This window comes from Trachymyrmex septentrionalis, unplaced genomic scaffold, assembly GCF_001594115.1.
Source record: "Trachymyrmex septentrionalis isolate Tsep2-gDNA-1 unplaced genomic scaffold, Tsep1.0 scaffold7, whole genome shotgun sequence".
Lineage (NCBI taxonomy): Eukaryota > Metazoa > Arthropoda > Insecta > Hymenoptera > Formicidae > Trachymyrmex > Trachymyrmex septentrionalis.
The window spans coordinates 4040730-4053450 of NW_017305884.1; the positions used below are offsets into that span (position 1 = coordinate 4040730).

Genomic DNA, 12721 nt, shown 5'->3' on the forward strand with positions numbered 1-12721 from the left:
AATTATTTGCATTACTTAAAGAAACCTATTTTACTCGCAAAAGAAGCGGGCCACTGCAATATTATAGTAACCGGTTTTTTGCAAGTGATGTAGCTTGCTTGTTGATTATATCTGCAATGCAATAGCTACTTTTTTCCGTATGCTGTCATAATCATGTTGCAAATTATTGACGTTTTCGCGTGACGCATATCACAGTAAATTGTTGACTATAAGAAAAGTATACCTATATTTTTACTATGCACTTTGATCTAATTGTTCAATCTGTTAAGAAATTTAAAAATTAGAGTATCAATTTTGGTCGTGCAATAGAGAGAGAAATTAAATTCCTCAGTAATTTTATAGGAAAGTATATTGTGCACGGAAAGAACGGTTTTGCTGGAGTATCTAAAAATTTAGCTAGCTACTGATCTGAAAATAATTTTGTTGGACCATCCAAATGGTTATGTAAGACGCTCAAACTGCTAGTGTCAAAATTTTTTGTAGAATTATTCGTTATGCTTCAGAATCCTATGTAATTATGTGACCCAATAAATTATATAGCTAAATTTTTTGATACTTCAATAAAATCCTTTTTTTTTGTACATAAAATATGATTAAATGTTAACATTGAAATACTTATAAAAAAAAAAAAATAAAAATAGATTGCTATAATAATTAATGAAATTTTATATTCTGATTAATTTTAATTAATTAGAATCTAATTAATTGTCATTAAATTCAAATTTATTTATCAAGCACAGTTAGAGACTAAATCTTTTAATTTAGACGACACAAAGCTTATTACTGACATAAAAAGCAATACCTTAATATTAGCTATAATTATGCAGCGCGCTTGAAGAATAAATTCTCTCGATCACAATGGCATATCACGACGAATGACAAACGGATAGCTTGTGTGTCGATGATTGATAAATCTGCTGGTGCATTGGTTTCGATCGCAAAAAGTGGGAGAGCGGCTGCGCGAACCTTTGCTGTCTAATGTCTCCGGTGAGCTGACGAGAACGACTGACTTTTCCGTTCTCCAACTTAAATGTAGGAGATTGGACGATTCTTCCAAGTAGACTTTGTAGTACTTAACGAAATTTGCGGTTGCCCTTGCACGCGACACAGTCACTCGCACGATCGTCACTCGCGATCAGTCACTCACGCTCGACTTTTCCCGCGTGAATTCCCTTAGACCAGTAAATTCCTCTCCTCAAGACATGAAGCTCGTCCGGAAAAAGCGTTTCGTATAAGGCGATTACGTTATCAATTAGCGACGACCATAATCGAGAGCCTATAAATAGTTGTTGCCTACAAATAATTATAAGTATAAATATGCTTGACCTTGTGGTCAGAGCAATGTGTGTTAATATAATCATTATCGATTAATTTTTGCTTGAAATTTCTTGATCGAATAAATAATTTTGCGGTTATTTTTCACTAAGAAATAAGAAGTAATAAATAATACTGTCAGAATGATATAGACTGCGGTCAGAAGATAAAGCTGCGTAGTGAGCGCTTAGTAAGTCTTTTATTACAATTGCTACACTTACATTCAGCAATAAACTGGCAAGAATAATTATATTTAAAAACATATTAAAAAATCACTGAGCGCTCATTGAGTGATTTTATCTCCTAAACGCAACCATTAGTTGCATAAATTAAATAGTTGCACAAATGTAAATGAGATAAATAAAAAAAAAAAGAATTGAAAGATATTTCATAATATATGTAGTTACATTTTTCCTTCTTTAAAAAGATGTAGATATTTATCTTATATGATACGAAATCAAAATATGATTACATAATGTATTTGGATAAAATTATTAAGATTACTAGTAAGTTATTACATTTTAAAATCATAATTTTATTTATAGATCTAGTTAATTTTTAATTCAAATTTAATTTTGATTATATTTATCTGATAATTTAACAAATTTTTAGTCAATATAATATTTTCATATCTAATCAATCTGTGATAGCGTGAAGATTTTGCGATCGTTATTAATTGTTTTCTATCATCGTTCTCAATTTTAAATTTGTAATATATTCTTGAAATAATATTTTAAGTAATACATTTATTTAAAAGTGGAAAACTACTCGATGGCTCAACTTGTGGAATAAACCGATTCCTTATCGGTATTATTGTACTATTATACTGATTATATGTTACATGCAAACTCGACATTATAGTTTTAAGAGGGTGTTATGGTATTGATGATAACAGTTATTTTTGGTATTCAAATAATAGTTTGTATGTGCAACCGTCAATGACGATATCACATATTATCACAATACTTTTTTACGTACATATCTGTCGGAATTGCTGAATAATTTAAGTCAAATGTGTCAGAACAAAATATAAAATGTCTCATAGATTATTGATTTCTTCTACCTTAATATTTTTATACACATAGAAATCATATTATGTAAAAAAATCATATAATTCCATTTAAAAATGGCAATGATATTAAAATTCAAAGAAATATGAACTTGAGAAAACTTTGTGCTTATCATAATGTCTTTTTGAAACGAACATGTTTCTCTTTTTGATTATATTTTATCATTAAAAACAATAAAGATATTTTAAGTGCTGGAGTTTTAAAAAACATTCTATATATTTGAAAAACGATTTTATGTCATTAATTAATAATCTTATAACATTATTTTAATTACGATTGACTTTACATTTAACTAATTGCTTTGAATCTACAAAAAATTCTATCTGCTACGTTGCTTACGGAATACTTCAACTTGACTTCACTGACTAAAAGATGTGGTTGCAATGGTTTTGTTCTACACCAAGTTTATTTTCTCTGCAATATTGCCATGTTAAAAATTAATCTCACAGTCATTATATCATAAATCTATCACATTATTATCAAATTTTGATATCGTTAATTACGCGCGTATGATAACACAAATTTTAAAAAATCTCGGGTTTGCATAAATATTTCATTTTAACGTTTCTTTTATCTTCAATCATTAATTGATAAAATAATTCATACCGATATCGGAGAAATCTCTTGAGAGAATCACTAATTCACAGTGTTTTCTTCAAATTTACAAACACAGGACGTGCATATCCGAATAATTTCTTTGTACTTCACAAACTTGCAGAATCAACTGACCAGTACAGAGTCAACATTAAGAATAATTTTAATTATTGTACCACTGTCATCAGTCAACATTACCACGACGCTTCTTATCAAAATTCTTACGACATATTACTTTCGCAATAGAATCAGTGGATGGTTATATAGTCTTTAAGAAGCTACGCCGAAGCTAACAAACATGTCAATGAACGCAGAAGAATGGAAATGGGGTACAGCGAACCCTACAATGACTCGCTGACACCAAATAAATTATCATTTGACCGTTTAACTGTTATTAGGCGATAATATCCACACGTGTAACATATTTTTTATTATCGGTTGACTTTTAAATGATATGTTTGCTATGTTTAAATAATGCCCAACATGTCGGACCCTTCAATTAAGTATATGCCTTTGTGCCTTGCGTCCTTGACATTACTACGTCATTACTATAACAAGATGATAATTGCTGACGATGACCGTCGTAAATGTGTGAGAAACGTGATGACTCGTCTTGTGGAGTATAACAAATAGGTAAATTATTCATAATTAGCTTCAAGTTGCCAAACTTTATCTCGCGTGCCAAAAGATTGAGAGGAAACTATGAGTATTCACTTGCGAAATCTGTAATTCAACAAAAATTGAAAGACGCGGAAATGCGATAACTGCTTGTCTATGACCGATTGCTAACTGTCGGTTCTGTATGAGTTTCGTCTTCTTGTGTGCAAACCACTGATTGATATGATACATATATAATTTATGTTAAATTAAAGTAATCGCTGCTTTAACGAGTTTTTGTGAATACATTAGAATGGTTTGCCTTGCTTTTAAATTGCATTGCATGGCGTCCGTCGCGTTTGTTGAAGTAGATGCAGCGTTCCAATGATTGTCGAAAGAGAAAGTTACTGTCGAGGCGTGAATCGTTTTTATCTACGAGAGACGAGGTCAAAATTTCAAGATAATTTGTGCTAGCAACACAACGACCAACGCTCGTGTGTGTACGGTAATATTCCGACAATGTCGATCAAGTGACCAATATATTGAATTGTCATTCCACTTAACAGAATTAAATTTCAAGGTAATATCACGTGATCCACATTTTCCTGGTTTAATCAAGTGCGGATTAAAAGTTTTAGATGCTAATTGCAGATATTACTTTGAATGGCACTCTTATATTTGTTACAATATAAATAATTCATGCAACATTAATTATGTGAGCACGTAAGCTGTTATAGTCGTAAAAAATTATGTAATCTGCAGTTATAAATGTATTAAATATCTGATGTTTTAGATAAGTTTTGCGTTATCAGAAATGTATTAAAAGATAACATTCCTCGCATTTATAAAACACAAAAAACGTCACAATGTTTCTCGTTTAAAAAACGCAATGATGTCAAATTTTATGATTAATGACACTATTTATCAAAACAGAATCTATTTTTGTAAATGTTCTTAGACACACAATAACTCATAATATAACTCAAATACCTCTGATGTATCGGATAAATTATACTGTTATTAGAGAGATTTTTGTACAAGAAAATTCTTTGCGTAAAACAGAAATAGTTTTAGAAATAGAATAATAAAAAAAAAAAATTATATAATTAATGATACCACTGGAAAAAGATCTATTTTTACTTATAAGCACTTAAACTGATAATTCTTCTGACTACGCGCAGAAAAAACAGGTATACTGCCGAGAAGATGCAGTGCTCGTTGAAGTTTCAGGACAGAAAACAAATGATTTAAAAATAGATTTTTAACATACTTTAACTTACAAGACTTGAGACTATGAGAAATAACTGTGTAGGATGTGCTAATTTTATGATGATATTGCGTAGCGTCTTACCGCGCGCTATTGCATTAAAGCGTTACAAAGTGACATTCAACATGCGACATGTATAATCAAAATATTTAACGTCTTGATATCTGATGAACAAACGTATACGCTCGTTATTGATAATTACGTATACACATTTGAGTGCAATTATATTGTTATTCTCTTGTTATATCAACGTGACATAAATCAACGAGATGTAGGAGATAGTGCGAGCTTTATCCCGATCACATTCTATTAAGCGGCGTCATGTAACGACGTTCTTATCGGATTTCTTCTTTCTGGCGCCAGCTAAAGTGCATCCAAAATAAAGCGTAATGTACGTAGAGAAAATAAGACTTTATTTTAAGACGTGTATTTAATTATCATTTAATATTCTACTATTTTCTTATTTTTTCTAAAAATTTAGGATACCGATTTATTTTCTATGGATTTACAGAGAGATCGATTTAAATAAGCCAAAACAAAAATGTATTAATAATAAACATAGAGAAAAAAATGTAATTTTATTTAATATTAACACGCTTGAAAATTCCCTTTAGTTTAATTCTAACTTTTTTATTTTTTTCTGCTTCAAAACAACGAGACAAATAGATTTTTTTATTGAACGTTATTAAATTACGTTCACGTTATCAATAAAATTTACTTTCGTTGATATATCATGCCAATATATTTTGTAAAAATCTGACTTTTCTCTCCCATTCGTACTATTTTTCATCAACAATGTTAAATCAACGTTAAAAGCATTGAAAATTGATACGCATTAGTATCGTCTATATTTATTAACGCAAAGAAGGGAAATTCGAAAAACTGTAATAAGCATAATTTTTATCGTATGTAAAACTTTTGACTTAGACAAATCGTTCACGAAAGTGCAGAGTGGCATGCAACGCGTCGCAATTTCAAGAGGTATTTCTTCAGGCAATATATTCTAACCGGAGTCATCAGTCTGTCCGTGCTCCATTAAGGTACTCTGCGTTGAGCGAGCACAAGGAAAGATTTAGCATGGTGGCACCGTTCGCATCGCAAGGTCCGTCACGTATGCTCGTGGAACGTCTCTTCGGCTGCGGAATAACAATATTTTCGGGGACGCCGTCCACGAACGCACAAAGATATTCCGCCGTGCGGTCGTAGCGAGAGATGGAAGAGCGGAGACGTGAGAGGCGCGGCCAAACCGGCTGCTGCGTGCCAGGAGGCGATGCGGAAGAAGAGACAGAGACGTGGTGCGGACAGAGCGAAATTTCAAGCTGCTTGACGGAATGCGGGTCAGACGTTAAACGCGGTATCGGCCCGCCGGCGGATAGAATCTGGAGCGAAGCACTCTCTCTCTGGCGCGCGTGGCGCGTAACCCGTCGACGATAATGGGAAAGCTATGTTTACTGTAGAGATATGCGTTATGCACAATGCACGCGCTTAAAAAATCGCGAACATTCGGACGGATCTACGAAGAGTTTGTCGCGCACGTCTCAAAATAAAAGCAAAACTTGAAGACACGACGGTGAATTATCTTCGCGCATTCCGAAGATTTTCGTCATCCCACATTAGTTTTAGAGTTTGTTGTATATATTTTGCGTTAGTTTCTTCTCGAATTACTTGGAATTACTTGGCTTATGCTCAAGCGGGCAGGATTCTGGCATCCAGCTCGCTGCAAGTAACGGATTCCAATGTCAATGACCGACGTAAACGCCGAGTATTGATAACGGGTCAAAGTATTTATTTTCTCTTTGGGCGTGCATTTTCTGATTACGTCGGGCATTTACATTGATGATATCAATGCAAATGCCGTTGGAACGATCATATCGAAATCAAGAAGACAGCAATTATCGGTTCCAGTTAGCTGCGACCAGCAAGAATTTAGATATGTCTGTGTAGCGTATATATCATAATCACTCGAATTTACGGTACTCGCGGTTAATTTGATCGTATGTAAAACTTGAACTTTAGAATTAACAGTTTTCACAAAAATTTTTAACAAAAATTACAAAATATTGATAATTCTAAATAAATAAAAACCTGAAGATATTTAAGAAACAAGCGTTAATGGTACAAATAGATATACAAGGATGGAAAGTAAATAACGTTACTTTTTATAATAACAATTTGATAATGACGTGGCAATTTTTATGATAGCGATAATTAAGAGCAAAGTTGAGGGAAGGTAATTTTTGAAAGGTAATTTGTCAAACGTCGTTTATTGAAAAAAATAACTCATTATTTATTTCCGAATTGACACGTTAAAAAGAGTGAGTTACTTTTATCAATAAACATGCACAGTGATGGCAAGTTACACTTCAAAAGTGACTTCTCCAATCTCAGCTTTTAGTTAGTTAATGTTATCGTTACAAAAAAAACTGCGTTATTGCCAAGTTATTATTATTATAAAAAATAACAGCAAAAGTTCCCATCTTTGGATACATAATAATAATAATATTTAAGTGAATCAAAATTTTAATCTTTATATAAAATATAAAACTTCTATTAAAACAGAAGATTATCAAAGATGTAATTAAATAAGATATTTAAATCTGAAGAAAATCGCCTAAACTTTTTAATCCAGTTAATTAACAACACGAAGAGATAATCCAAACAAATTGTATATAATCTTTATTCCATCTTTTTCGAATACAGTTATCAAGAGTTATAATTCTTCGCAGTACCGTTACTCAGTATAAATTTTGTCCATAAATAGCGGGACGATTACCTCGCAACGGGTGGTGCAATTCCGACGCGATATTGATATAGATAGTCGATATACGTTGGCTCGAACAAGACGATTCGCGCCAAGATCGAGTTATCGCGAGTTATTCGCTTGAGCTGCGAAGAGGCAGCTCTCGTTATCCGATTATACGATTTATTTTACGAGTATACGCGACGGGCGGAAGTAGAACCGCAGGGGTGGGCGGCGGGATCCAAGTGGATAATGGCAGAATAGATATAGGGTGAATGCACCGGGTATGCAGCCACAGTCAATGGGCAAATATTGCGTATTGCGTATTCGGCGCCGATGGTTGGATGTTTACTTTGGACCACTGTTTTTGCGAGATTTCGCGATTTTTTGCAAACGCGACATTCATTCGCAACGTGCATTCATTTGTGTATATATTTGAAACAGATCTCGACGACACGAGATTGCGATGATTATCCATGTATTTAATTGCGGTACCGCAAGAAAATCTCGTTTAAACCGCATCGTAATATGCTAGCGCAGTGATATGCAAAATTTATCCGGTTTATTAACAGTTTCACCCGTGACGTTGAACTCGATGTGTTTTAACGAAGCAATAATCATAATCGGATAATGAGATATTGTTTTTACGATAATAATATGTCAAGTAAAGGATCAATTATCATTTAATCTAGCTTAATATTATATCGAAATTATATTGAATAAGAACACACTTATTTGTAATGTGTATAGCGAATTGTTCAGAAGCAAACATCTCGTTATTCCTTCTTGAGTTGCCTATTCGACTTGCATTTATCTATATGATTTAGCAGTTATTCATTCAAAGAGTCTGTCATTGTGATAAATAACTGATCTTCCTCATGTTAGTTTCATGATTTCGTCGCTGAATATCGATATGTCGTATACACTATAATAATTTTTGTGTTTAGTAGATAGAAAAATCGATCTGCTTTTTATTTTGTTCCAGGTTAGGGTCAGTGATATTAAATTGCAATTAGCGGCTCTCTTGAGTTTAGAACAGATGGAGATGTAATTATCACATTTATGTTTTAGCAGATAAAATTCGATGTACAGAGATACGCATGCACATTAAAGAAAGACAGGATATTCGATAAAAGACATATGACGCGAACAAGATAATATTCTCTGTTAGAAATAAAAATAATTTTTACTCTTGAAATTTTTTTCCTAATTTCTTATTGTAGTTTTTACATTAGAAATTTTATATTATATAACTATGCCTTAAGTTAATATTTAATTATAGTGAAGATTATCATAAGATTAGCTGAACGTTAAGATTTTTTTTTAAACATCTCTGATTTCGCAAAAAATTGTTTCTAAATCGATTGTACTCAGAAACCATCTATCTTTTGAAAAGAAAATTATTTTAACTTTCAAATATCGCCGTATTATCTATTACCGAACATCCTGTAAGACCGCGGAGAGGAAATACAAAGGAAGCGTATCCGGGCGGAAGAAGCCTTAAGAAATTTTTAGGCTCGCTAAAGAACAGTCTGTAGGCAGGTTTTGTACACGGCATGCTCGATTACAATAGTGGACATGTCGGTGTCTCGTTCCGTAAGGGCACACCACAATGATGAGTAACCTAAGCCTCCGCCATGGCACAGATGGACCGTGTCTTCGTACTGTTCACGGTGTAGGATTACCGGCATGCTCTGGGATTTTCGATTCACCCGTATTCGAATCTCAAGAGCTTCGCGGGAAAAAGAAATTTGATGTGCCAACCTCTCGGGAATTCGATCGCCGAATCACGACGGGCTGATAAGAAGAGTCTTTGCGGCTAATGGAATAGCGAAGCTCGCTCGCTTTGACTTACGGCGACGCCGTGTTGTGATAAAGAACGTTGCTAAAACGACGTGAATGAAAAATGGTATTATGTGAGAGCCAATACCAAAGGCGATCCCTGTATCTTCCTTCCACGATTTTAAGCGAGATGTACTCCACGTAATAATAACGACTTGCTTGAGATGGTTAAATGTAATAGGATACCTTTGGTTTCTATAAATAAAGATAAACATGCAAAATTGAAAATGGAATTAATTATTTTTCGATAAAGTAAACATTTGAAAAGAGATTCATTAAAGCAATTTTACGAATATCAATAAAAATTAAGAATAATACAATAAACACGTGTGGATATGATTCTGTATTTGTTGTTTTCACATGCGTTTGGGCGGGTGAGACGCATCTTGACGAAGTTCGTAGCTTTGCGTCCGAGGTGTGACACGATTGTGAAAGTGGAGTTCTGGGTTAATTCACTTTTGCACTTATATCGTCAGCGCGCGTTGGTACATGGAAGATTCAATAACGCGAGTCTCGTGTGTGACAAATCGCGCGCTACGAGCCGTCGCCGGCGTCGCTGGCGGATGACTTCAATCAATTAGGGACGCTCGTTCGCCTAACTCAATTATTCGCCTCTGGTAATTTATAGGATTATTAGGTACTTACTGAGCTGGGATATCCCGATCTTAATTAATCGATTTTCGATTGACGGATTAAAGGACTCGTCTTCCGCTTCTCTGCGACGTGTAATTCACGACGTCGCTTAAGTACACTTAAGACTAGCCTTAATTGCTTGACGATAAAACGATATGTATTTCGTAACAAGTGCGTCACTTCGACGAAATAATTACGTTGCTTTGTTTGTTTACACAAATGTACTGGTCGTTGATGTTTCTACTAATAGAACTTACTATTACTACGGAGGAGATCACTACATTCTGCAGGTTATTTAAAATTACAAGATTATGTGTGTGCGTATAAATTAATGCGGATTAAGTAAATCTTTCTTTACATTATTAACTTTCTTTACATTATTATATGCAATAATTATACGTATTTATCATACGAGAGTTACTAAAATTCACACATAAATGAGATGTAAATTTTTGATATAATATATTTAATATAAAATAAAAAAATTTTTTTAATTATTAAAATAGAAACAGTTGTTAGATGTAATTGTTGATTAGGTATAGAATCTATAGAAGATTTAAATATTTTATTTATTAAATTATTTATAATGTACGTAGAGTTTAATTGAAAAATTAAAATCGATTTTCTTGAATTTTACAATATAATTTTACAACGTAAACGTAAATATGTTTAGATTCTTTTAATGATTTTAATATTAGTGTGTTGTTTAAATACTATAAATTTTAGAATTTCACGGTTCTTTTTACTATTCTATTTTTATTTATTAATTGATCTTTTTCCTTTTATTTCGATTTAACGTTTATTTAAATAAAATAGTAGATATTTGCTGATTAAATCCGTAAACAACATTTTGTGATTTTTTTTTACTTGCATGTAATAAAAGTTTAATTTGTCAAAGTTCAGAGAAGCTAGGTAACATGCTGTATATATATCTTTCTCGAGTTTCATATTCCGCACTTGTGTGTTAAATGAAAGATTTGTCAGATGTCGCACAACGTATAATGTTTGCACCAACTGAAGAACGTTTATGTGCCTTGACTTATTTCAGTAGTTTCTCTGTCGTTGGTGATTCTTATTACAAATATCGATTGATTACGTAATTGTAATTAGAAATATTTGTTAGGGTTAAGATAAATTATATAATTATGAAGAAATCATATTCTATACTTTGAGAGAGAGAGAAACTTCGTAAAATACAGATTGTTGTACAAGTTTGAATAAAATAGTTAAAACTATTTTTTATTCAATATGTAAAACATATTTGAATTAAGTGTGTACTGCTTTTAAGAATGTATAAATCGTGAAATTTTAGTTAAAATAAAAATTAAAAGAAATAAAACAGTTATATATAAATTTTTTTACATGAACATTAAGCTTAACATTAAATTAATTAAATGCTTAAAAGTAATTAATTGAAAATTGTGGTAGAATAAATTGGATTTTAACAATTTATTTTCAAAATATCCTGAAAAAATATTGTATAAATATTATTACGTATAACACACTTTTTATTATACATGATGTGTATAATTAATTGCATATGCACCGCAATTATCATGTGTAACACGGTGTAAATCCTTTTGTGACATTATAATAAACGGTTATCAAATAGTTTCAAATTACTATATGAAATAATATTATTTTTTCAAAGTAAACAACTTTTTGCTTTATCATCTCTGTCTCTTTCGACGATTGATTAATCATTGCGAATTTTGCGCACTCTGTTTTTACGCATTGAATGATTTAATAAGCTCTTTTAATAAAATAAATTTCTGAATTATTGACTATGTAAATAAAATTTTATTGGATTAAAATATAATTAAAAACAATATAACAAATTTTTTTTAATATCGCATGTATTGCGTATTACATCAATATATTGGTCAATATGTAAAGTTATTTTATAAGTGTAATGCTTTTTTTAACAGGTATTACATATATAAAATTGATCGATAGATTACATTTTATAAATGAAATGTCTGCTAGTGAAGGCACTACATTTATAAAATAGCCAATCAATATACTGATCAATATGTTAATGCAACACGCAGTACATAATTCTTGGAGCTCTTTATCTATATGTTATATCCGCATGAATGCATATATCATGCACAAAAAATTGTAATTTATTTAACAATTTTCTAGTGAGAAAATCATCAAAAAATTGTGCTGTATTATATAAACATGTGATTTCTAATTAATTGTTCATATAAAAATTAGAAGTTCCAGTTTTTTTTTGCAATTTTGTAACTTTTGCAAACTTCTCATTAGCAATTTTGACATTGATAATAAACCAGAAATTTATGTACTTGCAATATAAAAATTACTTCTTTCTTATAAACAATGTATGAGTCCTATAGAAAATAAGCTATAATGCTATGACGTAGAACTAATCGAGTCTTGGATATTTGTAAAATAATTAAACATTAAACAATTAATGGCAATTATAAAGAAACATTCTTTTTAAAAAATAAAAAATAACATTAAATTAAGTATATAATAATTAATAGCAAGGATCGACTTCGAATTCGATCGAAGAATTTACCAGGATGAGGACAAGGTACAGTGAACTCGAGGCATACTGGATTTGGAATGTATGCATGCTTGAAAGAGAGAAAGAGAGAGGGAGAGAGAGAGAGAGAGAGAGAGAGAGAGAGAGAGAGA

At 31.9% G+C, this 12721-nt stretch overlaps 1 protein-coding gene across 1 annotated transcript in view; it reads right to left on the reverse strand.

Moving 5' to 3' along the window:
* LOC108753461 (organic cation transporter protein) overlaps positions 1-1289 on the reverse strand; it is a 4513-nt gene extending 3224 nt beyond the window's left edge. The window contains exon 1 of the mRNA XM_018495037.1: positions 803-1289. The gene's annotated coding sequence lies outside the window, so the exon portion shown is untranslated. The remainder of the gene's footprint in view (positions 1-802) is intronic.
* Between the last annotated feature and the right edge of the window lie 11432 nt (positions 1290-12721).